Below are 16,407 nucleotides of genomic sequence, written 5' to 3' on the forward strand. Positions count from 1 at the left end.
AAAAGAAAGAAAGAAAGAAAGAGAGAAAGAAAGAAAGAAAGAAGAAAAGAAAAAGACCAGCAGCTTTTACTTCCTCCTTCTTGGCAGGATCCCTTGGGGACAAGCCAGCTGCCATGAAGGAAGTCTAACCACCCCCGAGACTGCCATGCTGTGAGGAAGTCTAGCTAGCTACAGAGAGGTGTCCGCTAGGATGAGGCACCATTAGAGGGACACAGAGACAGAGAGGGGAACACCAGGTGCATCACGGCTGCAGACATGAGTGAAGAAGTCAGCCATCTCGGAAGGGGACCTCCAACCCCAGCTGTCTCAGTGACACCACACACACAGTTCAGAGACACGCAGCCCAGCCCAGCCCTTCCCGGATTCCCGACCCACAAAATTATGAGTAAAACAAAGTGTTGTTGAAAGCCTCTGAGCTGAGGGTAATTTATTGTAGTGCAAAAGATAACCAGACCCTCTCACCCAGCAATTGAACCCCTGACTCTTTGTCCAGATAAGATTCTCATGCCAGCCCAGACAAGGACATGCCAGGGTAGTGGCCGTGTGGTGGCCGAGACTTAGGGACTATCCACGCGCCCATTCCTGGGGTAGCAGAGGGGAAAACACGTGGATGCAAACCAAGGGGTCCTAGTCAGCGCCTAGAAGTCGTAAGTCAAGCCACAACCCAGACTGATGTTAAACAGGGAATGAGCATTGGAGCAAAAATAAATTAACATGCATTCACAGGGGCGCCCGGATGGTTTCAGTCAGTTAAGCGACCGACTCTTGATTTGGGCTCAGGTCATGATCTTGCGGTCTTGAGATTAAGCCCCAGGGTGGGCTCTGAGCTGAGTGCACAGCCTGCTTGGGATGCTCCCTCTCTTACTGCCCTTCCCCTGCTTGTGCACACATATGCTCATGTGCTCTCTCACACTCGCTCTCAAAAATAAAATAAAATAAAATAAAATAAAATAAAATAAAATAAATTAAAAAAATAAAATAAAGTAAAATAAAATAAAATACATACACAGAAAGCCACAATACCCATACAAACATGCTGTGTTCTTCAAGAAGACTCACACACTGAAGAACATGTGGGGCCCATTAAAATGGGTCTTTAAAATTTTCTTTTTTAAATGTTTATTTTTGAGAGGGAGAGAGAGACAGATTGAGCAGGGGAGGGGCAGAGAGAGAGAGAGAGGGAGGGAAACGCAGAATCCGAAGCAGGCTCCAGGCTCCAAGCTGTCGGCACAGAGCCCGACGCGGGGCTCGAACTCACGAACTGTGAGATCATGACCTGAGCTGAAGCTGGACGCTTAACCGACTGGGCCACACCCGCGCCCCTAATATGGGTCTTTGCAAGAGCTTAAAATGGGAAGGGGAAATGGATGAAAGAGAATCGAGAAAAACAAAAGAGGGGCATACAGGGGTCAACATGATAATCTGCCATGAACTGAGGACTGTTCTGTTTTTTGTTTTTAACTCAACTCTCCACATTTGAAGCCTAAAAAGTGATAGCAAAGGTAGACAAAATGCATGTCCATAAATAGAGCGTTGATTGAATAAATTACAGCACATCCACATGATGGAGTACTTATTAAGCCATGAAAACAAATGTTGAGGTTTGCTATGTACTAATATGTAAGAGTCTGCAAGGTCTATCCATGGGGAGCAGAAATGTTGTGGAAGGGTATGTATTATAGGCTTCCATTCCGGGGGGGGGGGGAATGAAAGTATGTGTATTTGTATATACGTTTTATAAACAAGTGCTATCTCTATGGAAGAATATCCCAAAGGCCCCTGGGTATCTCAGTCATTTAAGCATCTAACTCCTGATTTCATCTCAGGTCATGATCTCCTAGTCTGTGGGATTGAGTCCCATGCTGGGCTCTGCGCTGATAGCTCGGATCCTGCTTTGGATTCTCTCTCCCCCGCTCGCTGCCCCTCCCCCACTCTCTCTCTCTCAAAATAAATACACACACCAAAAAAAAAAAGAGGGGTGCCTGGGTGGCTCAGTCACTTAAGTATCCGGCTTCAGCTCAGGTCACGATCCCGTGGTTCATGGTTTTGAGCCCCATGTCAGGCTCTGTGCTGACAGCTCAGAGCCTGGAGCCTGCTTCAGATTCTGTGTCTCCTGCTCTCTCTGCCCCTTCCCCACTCATACTCTGTCTCTCTCTCAAAAATAAATAAACTTAAAAAAACAAAAAGAATATTCCAGAAACTAACCCAAGTGGTTGCTTTTGGGGACAAGAGCCAGGTGTAGGGAACAGGAGTGGTGGGGAGACTTCAGAGGAGTAGGTACCCAGGCTGTCAGTACTCACTTTTGAAATCCAGTCACCATGATGTGATGGAATCCAGGTCACATGGAGAGGTCCGTGTGGAAAGGAACTGAGTCCCTCTCCTCTCCCCTGCTCCCTGTCTTTAGCCAACAACCAGTGCCAACTTGCCAGTGATGCAAATGCACCCCTTTGGCAGCAGATTCTCAGCCCCAGTCGGGCTTTCGGCTGAGTGCAGCCCCAGCTGGCATCTGAATGCAGCCTCCTGAGGACCGGACCTGCCCAGCTCAACCACTCCCAAATTCCTGGTCCTCAGACACTATGAGATGTAATAAATGGCTGTTGTTGCTTTAAAGCACCATGCTGTGGGGTTACTTGTTACGCAGGATAAAGAGCTAATACAGAAGGTCCTGGTAGCCTTTCCCAATAAGAGTCCCCCCCGCCACCCCAAAGAAACCACGATCCCCATAGTTATCATTCCCATGAATGTGTTAACTTTTACTACGTATACATAAATTCTTTTTTAAATTTTTGTTTATGTTTTTTTTTTTTTTTGGGGAGAGAGAGAAAGAGAGAGACAGAGCAGAGGGGGGGGAGAGAGACAGAGAGAGAGAGAGAGAGAGAGAGAGAGACAGAATCCCAAGCAGGCTCCAGGCTATGAACTGTCAGCACAGAGCCCTATGCGGGGCTGAAACTCACAAGCCGTGAGATCATGACCTGAGCCGAAGTCTGACACTTAACCAACTGAGCCACCCAGGTGCCCCAACATATACATAAATTCTTACACAATGTAGAGGACTATATTTCATTCTCAGAAGTATAGAAACGCCCACGATATAATATATACATTTCTATTTATAACATGGATCCTATCTTACTTGCTTTGTTTCTTCCACAATATGCTTTGAAGATCCATCCTATTGAGGCAGATAGCTGCGGTTCTTTTTCACTAATATAATATTTCATTAGATTAATGGCATAATATTATATATTACATGTATCATAACGTAATATGTCGGGTATGTTATAATCTAACCTTCCATTATGTTAATATACAATACTACCATTTTAGTAGGCAGATGCGGTGTCTAAGTGCTTGGCACACAGGGACAAATTTCATCTTCGCATCTGTGACAGCCCCTGGACATCATGTAGACCTACTAAATGTTAGCAAAGCCAGTGACCTATATCTATACCAGGACTTATTTTGAGACAATTTCAGACTTACAGAAAGGTTGCAAAAATAGTACAAAGAATTCCTGTATACCTTTACCCAGATTCCTCAAATGCTCACATTTTACTACCCTTGCTTTATCATTCTCTCTCTGCTTACATTTCTGTCTGGGTAGGAGTAAATTGCAGACAGGATGCCTCTATCTCTAAATTATTTCATGTATATTTCCGAAAAGCAAGCACGAGCAGGGGAGGGGCAGAGAGAGAGAGAGGGAGACGCAGAACCCCAATCAGGTTCCAGGCTCCGAGCTGTCAGCAGCACAGAGCCCGATGCAGGGCTTGAACTCGCCAGCTGTGAGATCATGACCTGAGCCAAAGTCAGACACTTAACAGACTGAGCCACGCAGGCACCCCAAAACAAGAACATTCTTAAAAAAACCACAGTGCAGATACAAAAATCAGGACATTAACATTGTTACAATACTATTGTCCATATTATACACTGTGAAATGTTGCAAACAAACTTTTTTTTCTGATCCAGTATCCGATCCAGGATACATGTTGCATTTAGTTTATATGTTTCTTTAGTTTCCTTTTATCTAGAATGAGTTCCTCAGTTTTTTTTTTATTGTTATTTTGTTTTTTTACCTTTCTGACCTTGACATTGTTCATGTGCATAGACCAGTTGTTTTGTAACCCGTCCGCCTAGTTACGTTTTTCTGATATTTCCTTATAATGAGATTCAGATCAGCAATGATGCTGTGTATTTTGCCGTCTGTCCTGTTCGGGGGCACATGATGTCAATTTGCCCTGTTGCTAGTGATGTTCACCTTGATCGCTTGGTTAAGGTGCTGTCTGCCCGTTTTCACCGCTATAAAGGCACTATTTTTCTTTGTAATTAATAAATATCTGTGGGGAGATACATTGAGACTATGCAAATATTCTGATCTCTTCATACTTCTACCCACATACTTCCTAGTAGGATGATATATTTTGCATTAAATGTAATTATTATTCGACCAAGGAGTACACGAGCATTTGCCAATAATTCAACAGTATAAAAAAGTATAAGGCGAGTCTCCCTCCTACTCCCTCCCCCAGCCACCCAGGTCCTCTCCTGCTGATTCCTGTGTCCTTCCAGATTGTTCTATGCACAGGCAGGCTGATACACACATGTATCCTCTTTTAGAGTTACATGCACATAAAAGGTAGGTGAATATACACACTGCTCTGCATCTTGCTTTATTTCGCTTGACATTTTGGAGGCCATTTTCTATTTGCACAAGAGAGATCTCTTCTTGGTTTTAGAACCTTATGTCCGCCTGAGATGCAACGCTTCATGTTCGCAGATAAGGAAATGGAGGCTTGGAGTGAGGAAGGGCCGGGTCCCCAAAGTTAGAAGGCAAAACAGACCTGGAAAGCAGTCCAGGACCCCTGCACGAGGGAGTTGACAGGTCTCACCACCGGGGAGCCAGGCCTTTCGGGGGCCCGCCCCAACAAGATGCCAGACCCAGGCTCGCGTCTGCGTTCCCAGCCTGGCTTGTCCCCACTGCCTCCTCAATCCCCGGGGTCCCCTTCTTAGTTCTTGTTAGGGACTTCCCTCCAGCTCCCTGCTGGGCCAGGCCTTGGGAGCCCCATTGATCCTCTGACAGCCCAAGACAGATCGTTGGGGAGTGTGTATTCAGGTGCAGGCTGAGCACATGGAGGCCAGATGAGAACGGGGTGGGGGGGTGGTCAGGGGCCCACTTGGGTGGGAGATGGAAGACTGAGGAAGGCGAGGATAGAGGGTCCCACAGACACCTGCCTCTTCTCCCCCTCCCCCACCATTCCCGCCCTCCTCAGAACTGTGACTCGCCCCCAACTCCTCTCGTGTGGGGTGGGGCTCACCCCATGGCCTCTCCTTTCCCCTGGCCTGGGAGGCCTGGGGTGTAGCGGAGAGAAGTCAAGATATGAAATGCACCCTGCCTGGTTTGACGGGCAGCCCAGGCCCTCCTGTGAGAGTCAGGCAGACGATACCTCTTCCCGAGCCTCAGTTTCCTTCAGGCAGTGAGGAAGAAACAGGCCTCACATGGGTCTAGCAGGCAGCAGGGCATGGCCAGTATATGTCCCCATGGCCCTTTACTGGCCTCTTAAGACTCCCACTGCTTGGTCCCTCTCTGGTTCTGGAAGCCTCTAGCCGTCTTCCTCGACTCTCCGCACCCCAGAAGGAACACAGTTCCCGGGGTCAGGCTTGTTGACCCAATGGGGCTTCTGGGCTGGGGCACCTGGAGCTGTCACATCACGTGCTGGGAGAGCCCTGGCACAGCCATGGCCTCCGGTGATGGCCGCTCATTCCCTCACGAGGTGGCCCCTGAGCTCTGCCTTTCTCCTTTGTAGAAATCTGCCCCCCTGTGGCTTCTTCAAGGCAGTGTGGTCCCCAGAGTGGGGAGTCTGCCTTTATGCCCTGTGACCCCCGCCCTCCCCCCCAAAGACCTTTAGATGGCATGGGCATCTCTTGTAGGCACCCAAGCATTGTGTGGCGTGCATGGAGGTGGGGGGCTAGGGGCGCATGGGGGCTCAGAGAGGAGGCTGGGGGGGCAGAGGAGTGGGGATGTGAACACAGCGAGGAAGAAGATTCAGTGAAACAGACAGGCACTTGGTGAGGGTGACAGGGTCTCCGAGAGAGGCTGGGGGCACAGGAAGGAGTGAGCAGGGCAGGGAGACAGTGGGGCTCAGATGGAGGGCTGTAGACTCCGGGAGGGGACTGGAGCCTGTGGGGGGTGGGGGGGGGAGGTTAAAGGCCCATACAGCAGAATGGGGAAACAAAGGAAGGGATGATGACTGCACACAGCCCCCTGTGGCTCAGGCAGCCGGGAAGGCCATTCCAATGGAGGGTGGCACCAGAAATAAAGCCCCCGGGGGGGGGGGGGGGGGGGGGGAGCAGCCCAGGCCAGCAGCTCCTTCCCAGCACACAGCCCCCTGGGCAGATGGTCCTTACTGAGCAGCCGGGCGCAGGTTCCTGGGATTCGCAACCGCAGTCAGCATATCAGCACCTCTGTGGTGGTGCTAGCCTTCCAGAGGGCGCCATTCAGGGGACAGAGGTAGATTGCTGGAAGGGCTTCCCTGGCCTCGTGCCGGGCTGGGGAAGGTGTTCGGTGGCCTCCCCTGCAAATTAGAAGATGGCTGGAGGGCGGTATCGACTGGAGGCAGGGGGCTAGCATCAGTTATCCCGACACCAGGGGTGCGCGTTCCAGGGAGGGGACAGGGTTGGCAAAGCCCTCCCAAATCCTGGGACATTGTGTCGGAGGCCCTGAGAAGCTGCGGCTAGCTGCTCCCTGCAGAGACAAGGGAATAGGCCAGAGAGAGAGAGAGTCTGACACAGACACTCGTTGAGTGCGTGTGGCCAGACCCCGTCCACGCACTTTACTGAATCCTCACTATCACCCCCACGAGGTGACGACGATTATGAACCCCATTGTCCAGAGGGGGAGGTGGAAGTCAGAGCAAGTTGACACAGCCAGGAAGCCCCACTAGCTGGGATTTGAACCCCCAGTCATCCTGGCTGATCCCTGTAGGGGCAGCGGGGCCAGGAAGCTCTCAGACCCGGGCTTCCCCTGGCCAAGGGGGCTGACAGTGCCTCTCTCCCCCTCATTCCCCTCTCTGCAGGGGTGCCGGGTATGTTTGGTGCCCCCGGCAGGGTTGGGAGGTGAGACTTAAGTATAAATAAATAAACAGGGAGCAGATGGTGGGGGGGGGGGTACAGGGAGGGCTAGGGCCAGGGCCTCCCACTTGTCCCTGGGAAAACATTACTGGGCCGGAGCAAATGGATTCCAGACTCAGGGCCGAGAAGCTCCCTCCCCAGGCCGGCCGTCCTGTCTGCTGGGCTGGGACCTAGCACAGCGCTCGGGAGAAACAGGGGGCTGGGGCCCTGAGTCCTGGATGCTGCCCTCTTCCTTCTCTTCTTCCTGTGTGGCCTTGAGCAAGTCATTTCACCTCTTTGTCGCCATTTCTGCACCTGCCAAGTGAGTGCATGGAAGGAGGGGGTCAAGTTTTTGGCTCGAGGGCCGCCTCCTCGAGGAAGTCCTCCTTGGTTGCTCCGTGAAGATTTTGCTAAGGGCGACAGCTCAGAGTATCAAAAGGAAGACGGGTGGTTGTGTCTTTCGTCTCACAGCAACCCTTTCAACAGATTTGCTCAGCATCTACTATGTGCTGGTGCCACGCCACCTTCAAGGCTGACACAGTGCCTGGAACACGGCTTTTCTCTGTGGCTCCAAACACTCGCTATGTGGGTAAATGAAGGAGTGGGTGGATGAAAGAGGAGACGGGGAGCTGCCATGTGTCCCAAATGTGGAGCCCGCATCACCGTGGTGGGGGGGCGGGGGGGAGCGGACAGAAGCCGATGTGGGTAAACAGCAGCATGGTCTTAAATCACACTTCCACAGTGAGAAAGTCCTTCTTTTTTCAGTACCTGCCAGGCCTTCCCCTAGGCCAGGAGCAAGTCTCCAAGATGCCAGTAACACCTTTCTAACACCCGTGGGTGTCTGCCTCTCTCTCTCTTTCTTTTTATAGCCTGGAGAAAGCTGGTCTGGGGCCCGGGGCTCCTGCACGCCATGGTACCAGCTAGAACTTGAGAATATTCTTTTTGCGTCCATTTTATTCCTTTGGGCCGGTTACTTTTCAGGTGTGGCAAGGGATTCCGATGTTTCGGTTTTGTGTGGATATGGCTGAGGGTGGTGCCAACCGGTCCTGGAGAAACTCTGAAGCGGCTGGTGCTTTCTGATAAAGTGATGGTCTGGGGCCAGGGTGGCAATGGGGGCCTGACGACAGGGGCACGAGGGAGCGCGCAGGGGTGGCGGAGATGTTCTGCGTCTGGACGTGGGTGTGAACCTCTGTCAAAATGCATCGCGCCGAACGCTTTAAATGAAGGTATTTCGCTGTATGCACGTGATACCTCAACAAAGTTCATTTAAGAACACGTAGAACCTCCCAAGGCTGACTGAAGATATTATGTACATAAGATATATGTGCATGAGCTATTAAGTGCAGATGCCCTGTGGGTGTGGCCAAAGTCACAGGAAAGTTGGGGAAACGTGGAGTCAATGAATAAATGGATAGATAAGAGACAGAATGAATGAATGAATGAATGACTAAATGAGCAAGTGAATGAACATCTACTTCATCTGTGGTAATGAGTCCACTCTGCATAGTCTCCATATATCAGATGGTCACGATCAGGGGTTGTCCTATCTCAACTTGCATATCTCCTGTGATGGGACACTCACTACCTTATGATATCATCCTTTCACTAGGACTGTGTGAAAGGCCTTTCCTCATATTAAGTTCATTTTCTTAGTGATCCCCTGCCCCTTGCACTCCACAGACACATCTACTCCCCTCTCTGGGGACAGGGCAAATGCCACCAGTCTGCTCTACTCTGAGTTCTTTGTCTCCGATGCTAAGCTTCTCTGCCCACCAGATTCTGCTGGCACGAGGCTTACATCACGGTGGGGCAGCAGGAAAAAGAACAAGTACATGGGCAAATAAAGCAAATAATTACAAGCTCTGAAGGAAAAAAAAAAGGGTTAGAATATCGGGGAGACCATGGGGAGGATGAGGAAACAGGGAAAGCCTTTCTAAGGAGTCGGCATTTGAGCTGAGTCCTGAAGGATGTGAAGGAGCCGGAAGAACCAGAGGAAGGGCATTCCAGGCTGAGGCAAGAGCAAGTGCAAAGGCCCTGAGGTCAGAAAGCAATGGGGAATTACGGGGCAGTCAGTCTGGCTGGAGTGGGATGGGCACGGGCAGGTCATTCAGAGCAATGATGGTGAAGAGTCTGGGATTATTTTTATTATTTTTATTTCTTAAAGTTTTTTTGTTTTAACGTTTATTTATTTTTGAGACAGAGAGAGACAGCATGAACGGGGGAGGGTCAGAGAGAAAGGGAGACACAGAATCTCAAACAGGCTCCAGGCTCTGAGCTGTCAGCACAGAGCCCGACGCGGGGCTTGAACTCATGGACCGCGAGATGGTGACCTGAGCCGAAGTTGGACGCTTAACCGACGGAGCCACCCAGGCACCCCGGGAAGCATTTAAACAAAATCAGAAGTGCTTTCTGTTGGTTACACAAAACAAAACAAAACAAAACAAAACAAAAAACAAAACAAAACAAATGTGAGGCTTGCAGACGGCGAGACGATGAATCCTTTTTCCATCTCTTCCACTTCTGACTCCTGCAAGAAAAGGGCCCTGGGTTGGCGGGGGGCGGGTCCTTCAGACCCTTGCCACAAAGAGAGAGCAACCCTAGCCAGATCTGGAGAAGCCAGAGACAGTCCGGTGTTTACGTTGTTCATACTGACAGCCACATTTATTGATGTCACGTGCTACTGATTTTCCATTTGGTCTGGCTCTCTCAAGTTTCCTTTAACCCCCCCCGCAAAAATGTCTTTAAGTAAAACAAAAGCAAATAGATTTACCGATGCAAAAACAATGGTCCCTGAAGGTGATACGAAGCCCGCCTGTCCCAAGTGGCCCATATTGCGAAGGAGGCTCTTGACGGGTTTTGAGAGATGTTTTTCTAACCTCCTTACTGCGCTCTCGGGGGAACCAGAGGACCTGCGTTGTGTTCTGTGCTGGGCCAGGCCTACCAGGACCCCAGTGCAAGAGCGGGATTCGCCTCACGGACTCTGTCCACATTCAGGTCTGCGTGAGCGTTGCAGAAAGGGCTCGGGGACTCCCAAACCTGGGGTCACCAGGGTCCTTCCTCTCTCGTCCCTCAGATTCAGTTCCACCCACTGGAAAATCCTGGGACTCTCTCTTCATATTACATCTGGCTTCTGATCGCTTCTCTCTACCCTGGTCCCGTCTACCAGCCACCATCTGTGCCCTGGTGACAGCAGCAGACTCCCCCTCCCCCTCCATTCCCATCCCTGCTCCTCTCAGCAGCCAGAGCCAGAGCAGGCCTTTCCTCTTCTCCAGGCCTCACACGGCTCCCAGGTACCTTGGAGGGAGAAACCAAAGTCCTCACCCCCTATGAGGCCCCTCCCAAGCTGACGGTGCCCGGCTCTCCCGCTTTGTCACCGGGCCAGCCCCGGCCTTTGTCCCATCCTGGCTGCCTCCACCACAGGGCCCTCCTGACTCTTTCTTGGACCCTCCGAGCAGTTTCCCACCTCAGGGCTTTTGTGTGGGCTGTTCCTTCCGCTTGGAACATACTTCCCTCTGACATCTACAGGGCTTCCCTCCTCTCTGTTCTGTTCACCCCCACCTCAGCTCACCACCTTACGAAATTCAAGATTTTCCATCTCGTTCTTTCGCCTTGCCCTGCTCTTCTCTCATAGCGCTTATCACTACTCAGTACTGCATTTTTACACCGTATGTGTGTTTCATGTGTGTTTCTTGCCCATCTCCCCTGAATGGACCTCAAGAGGACAGGGCTTTGCATCTGTTTTATACTCTGATGACCCCAGAGCCTGGAACATGCCTGTTATGCCATAGGTATCCCGCACCAATTTCTAGGGTGAGAGTCCAGGGAGGCGTGTGAAGGGTAGGGAGGCAGTGAGCCCTGCCCTCTGGTTCCCTCTCTGGTCATGGCTTCCTTCTGTTCCCACCATCGTCCCTCACCCCCCCAAGGGTGGGACAGGACTGGCGAAGCTTGCCTCTCCGGGGAGAGGTTTCCAGCTACAGGTCAACTGCTCTCTCCCCGACAAGCCTGTGGGGAGCCATGGGGAATCCTCAAAAGACAGAGGGACCTGGGGGCAGAACGCGCTGGATTTCTGTGGTCACCCTCCTCCCAGCCCCGTGTTCTCATCTGGAAAGAGGGAAGCGATGAGACCGGATGACCATTGAGGGTGTATTGTACAGACAAGAAGACTGAGGCTCAGGGTGGTGAATCTGTCTTCAGGATGGCTGGGGCCTCAGTTCCCTCCTCTGTAAAAGGAGGTTAATACCTCCTCCCTCCTAAGGTTGTGGCCAGGATTAAACGAATTAAATAAAGCCTTTAAGCACTTAGTAGGGTCCGGCACACAGTAGGTACTCAAGCAATGCTGGCTGCTACTGCTGTTGCTCTGAGAGGTGAACCTATCACAGCCAGCAGGTGGCAAAGTCAAGGTTCAAACCCAGGTCTGCGTGAGTCTAAAGTGACTCCCCCTCTCAGACACGAAACAATGACCATAATCGTAATGGCCACAAGGACAGCAACACGACCACCACCATCAACTCAATTCATTTCCACCCCATTTGGGAGCTCCAAGGGTTAGAGAGGAAGTTTATCAGGTGGCGGCACCTGCCTCGCGGCCACAGCCAGCCAGGACTGGCTGCTCCTGACTCCCTCCGCAAGGACAGGTTGTCGGCCACCGCGACCTCCCGCTGGGGGCGCCCCCCAATCCCGCCGCCTGGGGGGCCGGGGGTGGGGGAGCCCTGGGCGGCCCGGGGAGCCCCCCGGGGGGAGGCGAGCGAGGCCCTCGGGCTCTGCAAGGAGCCGCACGGCCTGGAAGACATTACACGGCTGTCGGCCGGGGGGCGTCGCTCGGAGTTCCGGAGGGGGTCCCGGCGGCGGACACGCCGGCCGAGGGGACGGCCCCGCCACAAAGCGCGCTTTGTTCTGCGCGCCCCCCGGGAGCTGGAACCAATGGATTGGCGGCAGCTGAGGTCATCTGTCAGGCAGCGCCGGGGGTCAGGCCCGGGGAAGGGGCCGCGAGGGAGGGCCGGGCGGATGGCCGGCGGGGGTCCGTGTGTGCGGTCGGTTAACGAGGCCTAGCTCGCCGGATGCCCTGGGGCGGCCGCCGCGCCGCCGCGGCCTCAGTTTACCCAGCTATCCAGCAGGGAAGATCGCGCTTCCCTGTCCGCCTGCGGGACTACCGCGTCAAGTGTGGGAGCCCTGATTCCGCCGCCGACGGCCTTCCTGTGTTGAGCCCTTCCTGCCTTCCCCACTTCCTCCGTGGGAGTGCTAGAGTGGGGAACGCACCCCAGGCGCAGAGTCGCAAGCAAGCAAATGTGGTGGCGAAGACGCATGTGCATGGGAGGCCTGGCGTCTTCCTCTGGCCCAGCGGAGTCAGGGCCTCTGCCCGGTTTCCCCACTTTGACCCTGGATGCCAGACGGGGCCTGCCTTTTGTCCGGGGCTGACAGGTGGGGCTGCCTAGACTCGAATCCAGGGAGCCCTGGTGCCCATCCCCCAAAGCCTCTGGTCCAGCGTAGAGCAGGGCTGGAACCTCCCCACCCCCACTCCCGTTTTCTGACTGGAGGCAGATTGGGTCTGAACACTTTTCTCTATCCCCCCAAACGACATCCCATGTATTCATTCACTCACACCCCCATCCGTGTGTGTGCCTCAGTGTTCCCATCCACACAACGGGACAATCAGACTTCTAAACTTTCAGTACAGGGTCCCCTGGGGGATGAGGCCATCAAGTCCAAGGAGCCCCAGAAATTGCCCCAAATATTAGTGTTTCTGGAGAAAGGGCTCATGGGGTTTTTTTGTTTTGTTTTGTTTTGTTTTGTTTTGTTTTGTTTTTTGTTTTTTTGGATTCTCAACTCTTTACGACCCACAAAAGGTGAAGCACTGGTTGGAGTGCAGGGAAGGAAAGCAGCCCCCCAAACTCTGCTGGAGGAAAAGGCATTTGGAATGGCCACTCCGGGGAGCAATCTGCTAGGACTTTAGAAGTTAGAAATTGAGCTAGGGATCAGCTAGGCAGTCCCTCCACCGGGGGGGGGGGGGGGGGGACAGTTGAGAGAGCACAGTGACAGCGGGAGATGTTCGTAGCAGCAAAAAAACTGGAAAGCTCAAACGTCCATCCACAGGAACATGACTGGTAAATGGTGTATTCAGACCGTGGAATGCCACAGAGCAATTAAAAGAATGAGCTAGAACTAAACGGAATATATTCATCCACCAGACACTTGGTGAACACTTACTACGCATCAGACACTGTTTTGGGCAGTGGGTCTGCAGGGATAAGACAGATCAAGTCTTGCTTGGAGAATGTTTTCTAGCAGGTGAGACAGACACAAACAGCCACGGAAGAGCATTTCAGGGAGTGTGATAAATGCCACAAAGAAAATAAAGCGGAGTCAGGTGATAGAATGGTGGGGGAGGGGGACTGTTTTAGACAGAATGGTCAGGGGAGGCCCCTCTGAGGGAGACTCTGGAGAAGAGCAAAGACGATTAATGGGGTGAATGGCCTGGCACAGCGCGGGGGGGGGGGGGTGAGAAATGCCATCTGCAAAATGATGTAAAAAAAGAAAAGCACGCTTTACTTACACGTTACATACTACATTATCACAAAGTCAGAAAAAAGCCCTGGAGAGGGTATATGCTAAATTGGTGACGGTAACTGTCCCAGAAGAGGGGAGACAAAGAGAGCGCCGGGACTAGGACTCGCGTGGGCTTCCGCTTGGCTCTTATATTTTAATTTTTCATCATTTAGCATTTCAATACCTTAATGTTTAAAAATAGGCACAAAAACTTGTGAAATTAAAAACCATTTTAAATCTTCCATGGTGAAAGGGGTAGGTTCCGGGCAGCGAGGGGCAGATGGGGTCCCTACACACGTTCACTGGACGCAAGTTCCTGGGGAGCAGTGGTTTGTCTGGGGAGGGGACCCACCGTTAGACAGGGGAGCCCAGTAGAGGAATGTGGCTCAGCCTGGAGGATCCGGAAGCTTCTTGCAGGAGGTGCCTTCTTTGCTGAGCTTCAGACCATGTGGCTCAGCACCCCCAGTGTAGACTAGAGGAGAGGCCACGGTGTGTGTAAGACCACAGAGCAGGAGCGGACGGGGTAAACAGAACCTGAAACTCTGGGCAGCTGATGTCCCGCCCTCACAGCCCGGCCCCTCCCTCCACCCTCTTCCCACAGCCCTCGCTCCGGAGGCTAGAGGCCCCGCCCTGCTCCGGCAGGCCAGAAAGCAGCGCCACCTGCTGGCGCAGGAGAAAAACGCAGCTCTTAGCCTCCACTGAGAGCAACCAACCAGCCAGTTTCAAAACCCTGCTCCCCTTCTCGGACAATGAACAATCCCAATTCCGTTCCAAGTCGGTTCCTCACCGCCCTCCCAGCGTCTAGCAATGTCTAGACCAAGCTGCCTGCTTGGGTCCTATCTGCAGGAAGGGAAAGCCTTCTCAGGAAGGGGCAACCATTCTGGTACCTTAGACCCACTTGCGGGTCAGGAGGTGGTTACTCACATGAGCCAGGGGCACCTCATGACCGCAGTTTACAAAACGTGCCCTCAGCTTCCTGACCCTTGGTACAAATCTCAGGGGTAGGCAGTCCGTTTGACAGCTTGGAAAAAGTCCCCAAGGAAGGGCTTGCCCCGGGTCACCTGATGAATGAGGGTACAAGCTGATCCCGTAACACGGGCTCCAGGACCCAGCCCAACGTGTGTGGAGGGGGGGTGTCACCATATTTGAAGAGAACTGACTCAGTCTAGATCAGTGGTCTCAGCCTGAGGTCCCTGAATGGCAGCAGCAGCAGCACCTGGGAATTTGTTAGAAAAGCAAATCCGCTGGTCCCACTCCAGACCTACCAAGTCAGAAACTCCGGGGGTGGGGCCCAGCGATCCGTGTTTTAGAAAACCTGTTTGAGAACCTAAGCCGGCGGTCCAAAGTAACTACACCCCCTTGTTTTCATTAAACAAGCTTTTATTTGGGAATGTTTTTTGGTTTACATAAAAGTTGCAAAGATAGCAAAGAGTTCCTATATACTCTGTACCCGGCCTCCCCTCCCCCATCACCTTCCATTTTCCATGTACGTTTGTCAAAACTAAGAGACTGACATTGGTAGGTTATTATTGAGTAAAATCCAGACCTTGTTCAGAGCTCCAATTTTCCCACCACTGTCCTTTTTTTGTTCTAGGATTGTCACACTCCATTTAGGACTACATTCGTTTTCAATTTCAACTGGTCACCTCAGTCATCTTTCCCTGGGACAGAGAATGGGTGGGAGAGCAGTTATCTTTGTTACTGAGCTGGGGAAACTGAGACTGGAAAACACCTGGTGACCTCAGGTCACCCCAGAAGGGCGATGAGAGCAAAGCCTGTCTCACTCTGCACCCTTCCTGCCCCTCTTCCTTTCACCCAGGACTCTTATTTTCAGAAGTCCCTTTGGAATGTCCCACCTGGCCTACCTCCAACAGCCATCTCAGACCCTGAGATGCCTCTATTAGAGCAAGCCCAGCCCTGGGAGAGGTCCACCCCTGCCCCATTGCTTCTTCCCCTAGATTGAAGGGCCGGGACAATGTGTTGGTAATTAACCCTGGCTTGGGCAGATCAAGGCCCTGTACAGAAAGAAACAGTTATTTGCCCACGCACAGCCATTTGTGACTCATGAAAAATGCCACCAATTCTTTGCAGTTTCTCCCAGTAAGAGATGTAGTCTGTTTTGCCACTCCTCGAATCCAGACCAGTCGTATGATTTGCTCTGACCAAAAGAACTTTGCAGAAGTGACGTCTTACCAATTCTGGGCCTAGAACCCAAGAAGCCTTCTAGCTTCACTCACTCTCTTGGCACTCTGAAGCCATCTAAATAAGCCTGAGCTGACCTGCTTGAGAGACCACACGGGGGAGGACTAAGTCAACCAGGCAACAGCCTGCCAAATGCCCGACAAGTGAATAGGGCTATCTTGGACCATCCAGCCCCATCCAAGGTTAACAGCTGACGGCATGCAGCCTCAGGAGTGACCCTGGGCAAGACCAGAACTGTCCACATGTGCCCAGCCTAACCTGCAAACCCACAGAACTACAGGCAAATGAATGATGTGCTTTTAGCTGTCAAGTTTGGGGATGGTTTGTTACACGGCAAAGACTAACTGATACACAACTCCTCATTTCTCTCTTGGTAATGGGATTCCAACTTTATTTCAGGAAACAGTGCGCCAGTCCCAGGAGATGGGATACGAAGGGTCTCCTCAATATGACAGTTCTGTTCCCTGCCATCTAAACTTTCTTTGCAGCCAGGGGTGGGAATGGTAGCCGGTTTGGGCCAAGGAGACCTAACGGAAAGATGCAGGGGGATAGAAC

At 52.1% G+C, this 16,407-nt stretch overlaps 1 protein-coding gene across 1 annotated transcript in view; it reads right to left on the reverse strand.

The window, feature by feature from the left end:
• Positions 1-16,241: 16,241 nt before the first annotated feature.
• SRXN1 (sulfiredoxin 1) overlaps positions 16,242-16,407 on the reverse strand; it is a 4,966-nt gene continuing 4,800 nt past the window's right edge. Inside the window, exon 3 of the mRNA XM_049651008.1 lies at positions 16,242-16,379. The gene's annotated coding sequence lies outside the window, so the exon portion shown is untranslated. The remainder of the gene's footprint in view (positions 16,380-16,407) is intronic.

This window comes from Panthera uncia (assembly GCF_023721935.1).
Source record: "Panthera uncia isolate 11264 chromosome A3 unlocalized genomic scaffold, Puncia_PCG_1.0 HiC_scaffold_11, whole genome shotgun sequence".
Taxonomy (NCBI): Eukaryota; Metazoa; Chordata; class Mammalia; order Carnivora; family Felidae; genus Panthera; species Panthera uncia.